This window comes from Lacerta agilis, chromosome 11 (assembly GCF_009819535.1).
Source record: "Lacerta agilis isolate rLacAgi1 chromosome 11, rLacAgi1.pri, whole genome shotgun sequence".
Taxonomy (NCBI): Eukaryota; Metazoa; Chordata; class Lepidosauria; order Squamata; family Lacertidae; genus Lacerta; species Lacerta agilis.
The window spans coordinates 49,627,579-49,639,008 of record NC_046322.1 but is presented as its reverse complement, the minus strand read 5'-3'; the positions used below and the strand labels follow the sequence as shown (position 1 = coordinate 49,639,008).

General features: G+C 41.6%; 1 protein-coding gene across 2 annotated transcripts in view; it reads right to left on the bottom strand.

Annotated features, from left to right (window-relative positions):
- Window positions 1-10,392: 10,392 nt before the first annotated feature.
- Window positions 10,393-11,430, bottom strand: part of CDC42SE2 (CDC42 small effector 2) — an 86,986-nt gene continuing 85,948 nt past the window's right edge. For both annotated transcript variants that reach the window (XM_033163915.1, XM_033163914.1), the window contains exon 5: window positions 10,393-10,595. The gene's annotated coding sequence lies outside the window, so the exon portion shown is untranslated. The remainder of the gene's footprint in view (window positions 10,596-11,430) is intronic.

Here is an 11,430-nt window from a genome sequence, read left to right as displayed (position 1 = left end):
TCGGCTAACTGCCTGGCCCCAAGCACATCATCCTGGCCTCAGCTATCAACTTTGCGCATGCTCAATGACAGAACCCATTAAGCCTTTGCACACAAATTCAAATAAAGGCAGTTATATTGATACCCTGTTTTGTATCACATATTTGGAGAAGTGCTCCTCTTGCCCCACTTTGCAGCATCTGGACAAAAAACACATTATCTATCTATCTATCTATCTGGCTGGATTTCCCCAGACACTCTGGGCAGCTCCCTACAGAATATTAATATTAATAATAATAAAGTGATAAAACAGCAAACATTAAAAACTTCCCTAAACAGGGTTGCTTTCCAATGTCTTCTAAAAGTCAGATAGTTGTTTATTTCCTTGACATCTGATGGGAGGGCGTTCCACAGGGCGAGCGCCACTACCAAGAAGGCCCTACAGCAATGCATCATATTTGAGACTGCCTAGATCCAATGGCCAAGGAATTGCAAGAGCTGGTTCACAAATAATCTTGTGGATGGATTATTAACTGCTACCCACCATGTTGATTCTGTTTCACAGGTATTGAAAGATAGCCATTGGCTTCCAGTTTGTATGCGGGTGCCATTCAAAGGGCTGATTTGGACTTATAACACCCTAATATCTCGAGAATTTGACATCACTACTTTAGATGTCTTCTAAAAGTCAGATAATTGTTTATTTCCTTGACATCTGGTTGGAGGGTGTTCCACAGGGAGGGCACCACCACCGAGAAGGCCCCCTGCCTGGTTCCCTGTAACCTCACATCTCGCAGTGAGGGAACCGCCAGACGGCCCTCGGAGCTGGACCTCACTGTCTGGGCAGAACGATGGGGGTGGAGGCGCTCCTTCAGGTATACTGAGCCGAGGCCATTTAGGGCTTTAAAGGTCAGCACCAACACTTTGAATTGTGCTCGGAAACGTACTGGGAGCCAATATAGGTCTTTCGGGACTGGTGTAATATGGTTTCGGCGGCCACTCCCAGTCACCAGTCTAGCTGCCGTATTCTGGATTATTTATAGTTTCCGGGTCACCTTCAAAGGTAGCCCCACGTAGAGCTCATTGCAGTAGTCTAAGCAAGAGATGGCCAGAGCATGCACCACTCAGTCCCTACTGATCTTCCCCCAATCATGTGGGTTTATCTGCCTAACCAAAACACTCCATCCTATTTCTTAGCATTATTCCCTAACTTTGCTAGCCTGTGCATGTCATATCAAAAGTAATTCTCACTGAGTTTAATGGGACTTATTCCCAGATAACTTTATAGCCTCAGGCTTTCTGCACAATTCCCAGTGTTATGCATGGAATGACACCTTGCGCTGTCTAAAACACACAAGCTAGCACAGAAACAAATGTCCCTATTAGGACGAAATGATGTTTCTTATTTCACACAAAAACCTAGATGAGATTTATGTGGCTTCCAGTAATCAGGTGATTCAACTCAGTGCTTTCCAAGTATTACATTCCCTTTCTTCAACCCAGTTCTTTCATATAAAAATGAGGGTAGGCGTTATTAAACACAGCAAAGGATGAAACTAAAGTAGATAGATATGTGCAAAATATTCCAGTTTTTAGACTTTCCCCGTGACAGAAATGTGCTGTCCTGGATATATACATATCTACTTAAAATCAGTTACCACAGAACAATTACATAAGGTAACAGGAGACAGACTTAAACTAGACTAGACCATTAAAATATACTATTGATATATGCTTCATTTTAATTCTAGTATTGTTGCTCCAGGCAACCAATTTTGCATGAGCACTGATATGGTGACAACACATTCTTACTGCAGATTAAGAATGAGACAACAGAGTTGGAATTGTGGTTGTTTTTTGGGGGGGTTGCCTAGTAAATGGACAAAAGTACAAAGATTGTACAAAAGTACAAAGATTCACCCCCAGAAAAAAGCACTGTGCAAAAGTAACTGAAAAAACCTGAGCCTTCTTAATATTACAGCTTGAAGACTGTGACACACAGCTATGCATAATTTTTGGGAAAAAAAGACCACCTGGGTTGAGCTAAATTGAGAAAATGGGATAGTTTGAAATTACATGGGGAGATGGGGAGTTCTGTAACAAAGTGTGGGTGTAGACTGGTGTATATATTCAATGGCAATTGCTTAGCCTGGATTTCTCAGTAGTTTTAAATCTACCACAGCAGAACAACCCAAAGCACCTCCTTCAGGCTGCCCAGACAAACTAGGTTTTCTCTCTCTTGTGATACCTGATAGAGGTTGTCAGAAGTAGGCCAAGATTCACGAAAAGTAGGGCAGAATTTTGCAAGAACCACAGGCGCTTACTGTGAACTCAGCCAAGCAGACGATGCTCAGATTGTTACAGCGGAAGTGACAGAACTGTTTTTCAGCTTCTCATGGGATGGCTTTTATCAGAGCACTTGAATGATGAGCTGGACAGACCGACAGATGGCTGTCACTCCACTGGCATGCCATGTTAATGCATGCACTCTTCATTCCATGATCTCAGCAATTGCTAGACAACACAGAATAAGTTTATTGATTTCATTCATCACTTCTGGTTACTGAACATCATTCCATGTAGTGTAATTATTGCTCATATAACCTGGAAGCTTTCTCAACCTCTCTCTCTCTCTTTGTTCTTTAAATCAGATATAAAGTAACTTCTCTTATGTGGAGGCTAAACTCCTATATTCACCTACCAGGGAATAAACCCCATTGAACACAATGGAATTTACCTGTACTTCTGCAGCTACATATATAGGACTGCACTGTTAATGATGCATTGGTACAAATGTCCACTGTAAATTCAGGATGATAAGTCAGTTGGTGTGGGGTCAGTTTTGCTGTAACATTTATAATCCGTGGGGAGTGGGTGGGTGGAGTTCCTGGCACTTCTTCCTCCAGGGAACAGCAACACTAGAATTCAAAATCCTTTTCGTTTATACAGCATTCCGTTATTAGATTTGACGGAACATGGAAGCCTCGCGGAAGAATGGTACAGAAGCTTCATGCTGATTGTTGATGACAGGAGTATATGGTAAGAATTATTCCTCAATACACCTTTGTAACTTTTGCTTTAAATTCCAGCTGAGAAGGGAGAGTAGCATCATTACAATAACACAATATGCTACTTTAGAATAAAAATCCATAAGTAAGTGTAAGTTATACAAAAAAAAATGGCCAGTGAATGGCAAACGAAAAATAATGGTCATGCATAGTGATAATTTTACCCTAGCAACTAAAATGCTGAGAATAACATCTTGTTTATTATTTATATTTGTATGAGGTGATGACGGCAATTTTCAACCTCAGAGTTTCAGACATGACAGGAGCTGGTGTGAAATGCTGTACTACGGCGGAGAATGGCTGTTCCTTCATATCCTTATCCTCCGTGAATTCCTGTAATCCTCCTTTGTAGCCATCCCAGTTGGTGGCTGCCCATAGGATTGTCTGAACTGCCAGGGCAGAAATCCCCAAATGCCTGATACGAACTTCAGGCCTTGTGATGTGTATCTGCTTGGTTGTCAGGCATGTCAGCCACTATCAGACTCGAAACACCAGACTTCTCGGCGTTGAGCTGAAGCCCTGCTCTGCTGAAAAGCAAGAGTTGCAGGTTCCCTGGAGGCCCAAACAGCTTTGCCACCACCTGCTTGTCTCGCTCCATCTCTCCTTACTGTGCTTGATTGCTATCCCCTATATTAAAAGATCTCCCTTTTTGCTTTAGTCGATGTTGGGCTGAAATAGATGCTGCATCAGAAACATGTAACGTGCTTGTCTACATAGGCCGATGCCCATTCCCATCATGTATACGTTCCCTTCCTATGAAAAGCAGACCCATTTGCATGTAAAATTAGCATGCCTCCCATTGGTGGCTGGGTGTGACAAGGAGCAATTATTTATTTAGGTTTAAAGGGGGAACTCGTGTTTGTGCTTCAATTGCATCTCTTCCGCCAGAAAAGCACTCTGTGGACAAATTCCGGATCCCTCGCCTGAAAGCGGAGATGAGCCCAGCACCCCTTAGTCACATTTGACTATTTAATTCTGGGATGCGGGTGGCGCTGTTGTCTAAACCACTGATCCTCTTGGGCTTGCCGATCAAAAGGTCAGCAGTTCGAATCCCTGTGACAGGGTGAGCTCCCGTTGCTCTGTCCCAGCTCCTGCCAAACTACTGTAGCAGTTCAGAAGCACACCAGTGGGTTTGAGCCCCATATCTGGCAAAAAGATTCCTGCATTGTAAAGGGTTGGGTTCGATGACCCTTATGGTCGCTCCAAAACTTGATTCCCTGATTCTCTGATTCCATGAAACCAATATCCCATGGGTTCAACCTATTCATGAATATCTACCTTTCACATATCAAATATCCAATGGTTTCTGCTGACTGGCTTCCAAAGGTGAACTTCCATCAGCTGACATCCACAAACATCAGTCTGCTTTAGCCTTGTAGCCTCCACCAACTTCCGAATCCAAATGCCACTGGCTTCCTTCCACCAACATCTGCCAGCTTCTCTTAGGTCCATCATGAGACGTCCACCAGCTTCCAACCATGAATACCAGCAGCCTTCAAGCAAACAAAGTTGCCTTATCATCACTCCCTAGCATCTCACTGGCAAAGGATTGCCTCCTTCCATTTACCACTTTGCCTCCTCCAAGTGGAAGAAACCTGGGCAGTGCTGAATGTCACATCCATTGCCAGGTGTGTCCTGCTGGAAACAGAAAAGGGCTTCCCCATTGGCCTGCCTTTACTCAGTTGCCAAGTGCTTTTGTGACATCACAAGAAACCCACAGCCAATGGCAACAGCTGGGGAGGCATCATCATCATTGCTTTGAGCCTCACAATGGCGGGTGGACCTATCAGTGATTGTGTGCTTGTTTATTCAGGATGCGGGTGGCGCTCTGGTCTAAAGCACTGAGCCTCTTGGTCTTGCCAATCAGAAGGTCTGCAGTTCGAATTCCCGTGACGGGGTGAGCTCCCGTTGCACTGTCCCAGCTCCTGCCAACCTAGCAATTCGAAAGCACGCCACTGCAAGTAGATAAATAGGTACCACTGCGGCAGGAAGGTAAACGGCGTTTCTTCGTGCTCTGTCTCAGCTCCTGCCAACCTAGCACTTCAAAATGGGTACCGCTGTGGTGGGAAGGTAAGCAGCATTTCCGTGAGCTCTGATTTCTATCACGATGTTCCGTTGCTCCAGAAGTGGTTTTGTCCTGCTGGCCACATGACCACAACATTTTCCAATCTTCTTTAAACACATGTTCTTCTTGTTCTCTTATTCTATATGTTAGGTCCGCAAGCTGTGCATATTCCATCAGTTTAAGTTGCCATTCTTCTTTGGTTGGGACCTCGCTAACGAAACACGGGTGGCAGTAGTGGCATACATAAATGACCTTTTTTGACACCTGGGAATTTCCATCTGAATTATCCCCAACAAAAAGGACTCAGGTTTTTTTGGGGAAGTGCTTTTAAACACTTTTTTCAATTCATTATGAATTATTTCCCAATACTCTTTTTACCCTTTTATAGGTCCACCACATATGAAAGAACATACCCACAACCTCATTGCATCTCCAGCACTTATCTGATTCAGTCTTATAAATCTTAGCAAGTCTACTCGGAGTTAAATACTATCTGTAAACTGAGCTTTCGTTTTTTTTTCCAGCAGAGCAAGTTTCACAACTTGGCTGTTAATGTTTAACAAGTTTAAGTTCTTGGAGCACATTTTTGTTTGAATTAGGAATGCTCTCCTCCCAAGTTTGACACTTGTGCAAAGTACAATAGAAGACAAATGTTTGACTGTCAGCAGATAGTGAGACAAGAGATTGAAACTGTCAGGTTAAGTTAGGAGACTTTTCAAGCAAACAAAAAAAATGGGAGGAAAGGGGGAGAGGAAAAAATGCTAAGAAGCTTACAGAGATACAGATGAATTACACATTACATTACATAACTAGGCTGAGAATGTGTTTTATACAGTGTTAAATATATATATAAAAAAGGACCCAGGTGGCGCTGTGGGTTAAACCACAGAGTCCAGGGCTTGCCGATCAGAAGGTCGGCGGTTTGAATCCCTGCGACGGGGTGAGCTCCTGTTGTTCGGTCCTAGCTCCTGCCCACCTAGCAGTTCGAAAGCACGTCAAAGTGCAAGTAGATAAATAGGGACCGCTCCAGCGGGAAGGTAAACGGCGTTTCCGTGCGCTGCTCTGGTTAGCCAGAAGCGGCTTTGTCATGCTGGCCACATGACCCGGAAGCTGTCTGCGGACAAACGCAGGCTCCCTCGGCCTATAGAGCGAGATGAGCGCCGCAACCCCAGAGTCGGACACGACTGGACCTGATGGTCAGGGGTCCCTTTACCTTTACCTTTAAATATATCAAAAAGATCCTGACATGGAATTATCAACAAGAATTCCAAATTAAATATTAATTTAAAAACTACTTGTGTTTTGGTTCTTTTTCTTTGGTTAATTTTAAAACTTTTTATTTATTCTAGCTGCTTAGCTGAGACATATCAAATAGAAGAGAGAAATAATAAAGGCCATATAAATAATGAGGTAAGCATTAAAAGCAGGGATACTGGTCAGAAGGTTGCTTGTGATGGAGAAGTTCTCCTGGGGTTGGTCTCCCCAAGCTTTGGAGAATTATTGGAAAAAGTCAAGGAAGATGCAGCCCATATTGAATCAATTAACCAGCATCTTCTGCAACATTTTGAGGACCAATTTTATTTATTAGATTTATATCCCACCCATCTTCCCAACAGAGTCCATTTATTGGTAACCCTTGGGTTGATCTGACAGCCCTGGAGGGGATTCTATTGTTACTCCCCTCGCTCAGTTTTCCTTTTTCAATTTTACAATAATTTTTATTAGTTTTCAATTACAATAATCCAATGGCAGCCTCATTATAACAATGCCAAATCATAATACAACTACTCATCCCAATCATTCAGATGCCAAATTTTATAATTTAGGTGGCCTCACGCGTGCTAGAATTGATGGTTTGATGGCTTACTTTGTTTCTGCGACCCAAAATCTTATTAATTTCAATTACACTCCAGTCAAAATAGCAACCCCTTATACGACAACTGCAATATTGACGACATTCATTTGTCTTGACACATTAAATGATTTACAAAGCTATAGGTGAAGCGTTCAAACTATATCCTTATTCCTTCTGTGTGTGACGATTATTCTGTCCGTAGTGTTCCTTCCTGTCCTTTTCAAATGTTACGTCTATCTTTTCCCAGCTGTTGCTGCTCTCCATCATGCTTTGGGCGGAGCTAATACCCCATTGTTGTTTCTGAAGTTCTCCATTGCTCCACCCCGTTCATTGTTTTACAACTTCAACAGCAGCTGCAAGCACCACCCAGTTTTCCATCCCTCCACCCCCAACACTCAGTCAACATCCCATGGCCACTTAGCAAGCTCTGTTTGCATTGGGTTGTTTTGGGGGGCTCCTTCCCTCCTTAGATTTCCCTCCCCTGAGCCTGTAGATACCTCACTCTTGGGAGCCATTTGGACTACATAAGCAATGACACTCAGAGGCTAACATAAATATATGGAACTACTCACATGCTTCCATTGGTGTACAATTCTTCCATGCCATCCCCATCCCAATACTGACCTAAACGGCTTTGGCCCAGTATACCTGAAGGAGCGTCTCCACCCCCCATCGTTCAACCCGGACATTGAGGTCCAGCTCCGAGGGCCTTCTGGCGTTTCCCTCACTGCGAGAAGTGAAGCTACAGGGAACCAAGCAGAGGGCCTTCTTGGTAGTGGCACTCTCCCTGTGGAACGCCCTCCCATCAGATGTCAAGGAAATAAACAACTACCAGGCTTTTAGAAGACATCTGTTTAGGGAAGTTTTTAACGTTTGATGTTGTTGCTTTTTTATTATTGTTATTGGTGTTCTGTTGGGAGCCACCCAGAGTGGCTGTGGAAACCCAGCCAGATGGGCAGGGTGTATATATAATTATTTCTACAGTATCTGATTTGAGAAAAGTGGGTGAAATCTTCCATAGCAATGCTCCGGGCTTCAACATTTTGTTAAATGGTGATGATTTAAAAGAGAATCTACAAAGCTGCTTCCATATGGTCTCAACCTTTACCTTCCAGTAAAGCACTAAAACTGAAAAGATGAAACAGTGTTTTGAAGGCCGGCAGGCTCTGATGCTTCCAAACCAATAGGTAGTGGTTATGATAAAGAAATAGGTAAACCAGCAGCTGAAAGAAAACATTTATTGAATCAAAAGTCAATATTCTCCTTTTAATATCTACAAGACAACATTGAACTTACATTATTTAAGAATGAACATAATGTACAAAAAAAAGTATGTTTGTTATAAAAATATGTCTCTCTTTTCTGGCAACTGAGCTGAAAATTATTACTTTTTTCCCCCCAGACAAAACAAATGCTCCAAAAAATTTATTTTCAGTCAGCAAGGACAAAAGTGAAAATAATTCTGAAACCCTATATTTTGAAGAGAATTTTTGAGAATGTACACAATTGAACTACCGGTAAGATAACTATCATTAAGTTGCCATTTCTTTGGCCCAAACAGCCAAAGAGAGGTGGAACCTCATAAATCAGCACCTCCAGTCAGTGAAGATTATTGGATGGGACATCTAAATCGGATCTTTGCCCCACAAAATCGTATTACGGTTCTATAACTTTGCTGTCCTCAGGAAGTCTATGGGATCAATGCAACAGGAACATCTTCTGGACTTAGCTCATTGAAATGAATGCGGAGCAATACCTTGTGCAGATGTGCTCAGCCACAGCTTCTACTCATTTTGGAGATGTTTAAACATATGACTTCCTTGGTAGATTGGGCATCCAGCAGTGGTCTTGGGATCACTATCCAATGGATGTTGTTTTATTAGCTTTTGAAAAAATATTAATACTTTCAGTAGTACCAGGAAAAAAATTTTAAAATTGTTTTTTTTTAATTACCTTTCATTCTAGTGTCTTCCCATTGCAAATTATCGATGGGAGCAGAGAGAAATATTTGGGCATTAACTACAAAGCAATGCTAGTCTCATGACGTTTCTGCATGAACCATGTGGAAATGAATGGATTTTATGCCGCAAATTCTCTTTTCTTGCTCTCTCTCACTCTCTTGTGTTGTGTCTATCTGTGCTTGTCACTTTCAAGAACTTTTCCAATTAGGCTCAGTAATGCCACTTGCCAGTTAAGATGTTAAAAACGTATGAGGAGCATTCTAAATGTGGTTTTAAAAAAAATATTTTGCTAGTGTTTAGTCAACTGACTTCAGCTTCTTGTGACCAAGGGGGCACGAGGGTGGGGAAGATGAAAAAAGAAAAGAAAAGAGAGGACCACTTACAGAAATATTTCAAGAACAGTGCAATATTAAAAAACACAATTTTCACACTTTGTGAAAGAGGAACATGCTTTGGAACCTGAGCAAAAGGCTTCCTGACCAATATAGCAGAAAGCCACCCTGTATGTTGTTTTCGCTGGCACCAGTTTCTGCCAGGTTACTATGTTGCTTTCAGCAACTTACATGGCCCCTAAATATTTAGTACGCAGAAACTGCCAACTACTTAGAGAGGTCAACTAAATTCCAGCTATAATATTGCAGGCAGTTCAACATGCTGCTACTGGCAATGCCGGAATGGCCTAAAATTAAGCATTTTTTTTTTAAAAAAAAAGTGTGGGGAGAGAGAAAATAAAAAGCAGCCAACATAACAATGCCTCTTTAACCAGACAAAAGCGCAACCACAACATTTAGTATGTACGTTACTACACCGGGTTACAATCTTGAGGTCAGCTCTTTCAAATAAATATACTGAACATTTACAACAAAATGCCTTATGAATGCAAGCTCTCTTTATTATTTCAAGATCAGTTGGATCAAAACCTAAGACGATGTATTTCCAAAGCAGCTAAAAGATACAAGACCTTTTCCCCCAGAGAGATTAGCATGATCTGGTGCCATTGCAAAACTTTTTAATCAGCAATATTATCATCCATCTGCAAGAACAAGCATTTTAAAATAAATGTTTTTGGCACCCAACAGGCCCACCATACCAAGCAAATTCACAAAGCATGCGCTCATATACTCTGCTGATTTCTGACTGTGTGAAATGATCATTGTGCTTGCAGGTCCCAGACCTTTCCCCTAAAAAATAATAAAATTATATTAACAATGACAGGTTCAACATATTAATAGGAACTTGCTTGCTTCTAATCACGGAAAAGGAAATAAGGATTTTTTTAAAAAACCAACAGATGAGAATGCCGTAAACGAAGCCTTGCAGAGGAAGTACAAATAAAAAGTTCAACCCAACACCAAACTACATGTTTAGATTGCTGAAAAATGTTGTTTTAAAATGCTGAGAATAAACTAAAAATGTCCCCCAAAGAACAACTCAACCAACCAATACATGTCCACAGATGTTTTGGTAGCAGTGAGATGTAAGCTTGCCACTTGAAAAGCATGACAAGACCAGTCTGATAAATGTCACCCTCACAGCAGAAAAAGGAATGTTTCCACGGCGTAATCACAAGGGGTGGGTGATGAACCATCAACTTCTCTCATGAGCACAGGAAGCAGTCACCAAGGCATAGAGGAACACAGGAAAGAAGGTACAGATATTCACAAGGATCTGTGAAAAAAACACCATAGCAATGAATGAGTAAGAAGACAAATAAGACATTCTCAGAACGAGGGCAGAAATGTAGCTTGCGGAATTATGTTCACATGTGGTGGGGGTGTAAAAAATTAAGGAGATAACAGAAATCACTGGGTTAAAACTGACCAAAAGTCCAGAAGCAGCATTATTATCAATCTACGATAGGGTAGAAAGTTCGCAGGCTATGAAGGACTTGCTCACGTGAATGATGACAGCTAGGAAGCGGAAGGGGCAAACAGAATATAAAATGGAAGAATGGTATAAAGAGGTGTGGGATATAGCTATTAATGATAAATTAACATGTGCCATTAAGGTAAGATGGGGAATATACAGGAGAAATGATTTTGAGGAGATATGGAGGGTGTTTGTAGAATCTCTACTGTTAAAAGGTAAAGGGGTCCAACCATCGCAAGAGGTGTTGAAATTTTGGGAGGTTGGAATGGTCTTGGTGGTGGGGTGCACATTTTTATTCTTATTTATTTATTCTTATTACTTTGTTAAAAAAAGGAATGTATAAAATGTAAATAAATGTATAAAATATAAATAAAAGAATGAATAACAAGTGGGGAAAGAAAGAAATTCAGATTGCAAGCAGCTGCTACTGAGCATGGCAGCTATAGGCTGTGTTCTCTCAAACTGTGACACGTAGCGCAAATTTCATGTCACGTCGAGACATCATTACAATGTGTGTTTCCTAACCTCCAGCAGCAGCAGTAAACCATGTGTAGGAACAGGGAACTAAGGAACACCCACCCTTAAGTGATTGTTTGATGAAACCACCTATTGCTATCAGAAATTAAAAAAAAAG